Source organism: Papilio polytes, unplaced genomic scaffold (genome assembly GCF_000836215.1).
Source record: "Papilio polytes unplaced genomic scaffold, Ppol_1.0 DF824158.1, whole genome shotgun sequence".
Lineage (NCBI taxonomy): Eukaryota > Metazoa > Arthropoda > Insecta > Lepidoptera > Papilionidae > Papilio > Papilio polytes.
This window is the reverse complement of record NW_013525046.1, coordinates 967,099-969,807: the sequence shown is the minus strand read 5'-3', so window position 1 is coordinate 969,807 and position 2,709 is coordinate 967,099.

The following is a 2,709-nucleotide window of genomic DNA, read 5'->3' as shown; positions in this document are numbered from 1 at the left end:
GTATATTGTTATGATTATATTAATTCCAAAAGTAAGGCGACTGGCTCAATCACGGCTGTATAAAGTTTAAATAAGTTTTAAAAGAAAACTTATTGCAACTTTCAGGCAGATTTCGCGAACGCAAGATATAAGTAAAGTGATAAAGTTACATTGAACTTACATATATAAATACCTACTCACATTTACTGGCACATTCTGTAGTTACTGTAGGTGGTTCACCCCGAATGAATCAAGAACCAATACGAAACAAGTTGACGTATTTTTAATGCCTAAACGTGCGGTGCAAATTTAACTTTTTTAATGACTAAAGAGGATATACAAGAAAGATTTTTTTTTTAAATACTCCAAAACATAAATGTTTTTCTTTGTTCATACATTTTTTACACTTTTGAATTGATTTTTCGTTATTTCGTTTATCATTACTTCTGTATCCTTTTGCTCTTTTTCTAATGTCAAAACGAAAACACCATATGGTCGATCCAAATCGCATTTTATCATCTTATTGTACGGATTTATACAGCCAGTCTTAGTTTTTAGGACAAATGTATACGTTCATTGCCTTTTTTGACTAACATTATTTATGTTTCACATTCACGTGTGATTTATAGTTACCTTTAGTCCTGACACAGGTTTTCGTATATTCTAAAAACTGTGTTGGATTTGCTATTATCCATTTAAGTTATATGCTACAACTAGGTGTGTTAAGAAAGTATCTAGTGAGTATCCAATATTTTAAACAAAGATTTGATGATGATTCTTATAAAACAATATATGTCACCAAAGTCTGGATGAATGGCGCCGAGCGTGAGTGGCCCTCGAGTAAAATTCTAAATTAGTACATCTTTGTCACACTGAAGTGTCACCAGACGCATATCATTTAAATTTATTACATTTACGTTTTAACTTTAAAATGAATCATCAAATTTTACTCGTCACTTACCAATAAAACTAAATCGATCGCCCGTTTCTGTTTGTTTTTCTTCTGTTTGACCGACTTCCCAAAAGAAGGAGGTATTTAATTCGTCTGTATGTCCTTTTTTCTTAATTTTTTGTGTCATGTTTAATTTGCACGTGCATATAATGAAAAAAGAAATATAGCTTATGTTACTTAGTAATAACGTAGCTTTTTATAGTGAAAGAATTTTTTAAATCAATCCAGTAGTTTTTGAATTATTTCAATATATACAAAAATTTAAAAATACAAATCTTATCTTTTTAATATTACGAGTAGTATAAACTAAACATGAATTAAGCTTGTGTCCTATCAATTAGGCAACCAATAAGAATTTCTTTATTTAATACCTAATTTACAAATTTATTATAAATTGCTTTTAGTAAACTAAATATTTTTTTCCTGTCTTGCCATGTCTATACGATTAAAACTCTGCATTAGGATTCTCTTAATTGCGGCGGGCGCGGCGTGACCGGGCGCGCCCTTGCGGTTGTGCCGGCCCCTAGATCGATAGCTGCTAGGGATTGATGTTCGCAAATTACATTAGCTTGATAACTAAATGATGTATCACTTAGATACGCTCTTAGGGTTCCAGCAAAGCTTACAAATTGTATTGATGTATATTGTGGAAATTATCCTTTCAGATAGAATTGTCACTAACTACTAACGGTTGAATGATCTGAGTGACGAAGGTACAGTTTTCTATGAAATAAATCTCCATTTGCCTGTATAAAAATTAAACCACTTTGTAACAGTAACTCGGAGCGTATTCTAAACATAGGTACTAAAATTTTATTCCATACACTGTTAAGGGACTGTCCCACCACTGGCTGATAGAGGCTCAGATAGCTTAGAAATGAAGCCATTCTAAGATAAGGTAACAAAATTCGATATTTCCATCACATGTTTTACACATTGTTATTAGATAATGTACAATTTGGTGGGACAGGCCCTAATTTAAATATTGTATTTTATTAGCTACAGTAATGTTAACAAAGGGTGATAATTGTAACAATGCCTTTTAGATGTCCGATCCCACGATCTAAAGTTTTTAAATCTAAATGATCGAAAGACTGAAACCTAGTGCAACAAAATGGTGACGTCATTCGAGTTTTTAATAACGATTGCGCGTGCGATGAATTTTAATATCGCTTCGAAATTTAAAATTAGCTATGACATGAAGTTGTATAAATTTAAAGGTATAAATTCAGTAAACGTCTATTTTAAATGAAATATGAGAATAAAATGTTTTAAAAGTTCCATGATATATACTAATATTAAAAAGAGGAAAGATCTGTATTTTTGGATTTTTTTTTTATATTGGAATATTATGAATATAAACCACTACACCGATTTCAAAATTTATTGCACCATTTAAAAGCTATGTTATCACTGAGTAACATAGCCATATGTTTAGTGACGCGGGCGATGTCGCTAGCAACAGCTAGTATGATTTACATGCTATAGGTACTTTCTTGATGTGTGCACATATCTGCGAAGAAATTTTAAGATGTGTAAAGTCAACCCGCATTGGCCGTGTTGTAGCCTAGTATCTAACATAGAATAGGCTCTGTATGTGTTAGGACGTATAGATATGGATTAAAAAATCAAAACGCACATCTGTCTCGCGACTAAAATAAAGCTAAAATCACGTTTATAAGATAAGAGATAAAAATACTTCTAGTATCAAAGTTATTATTAGTGTGTCACGCTGAAGACGTGATGTTTTGTAAATCAATCGATCATTTTATCTAGTT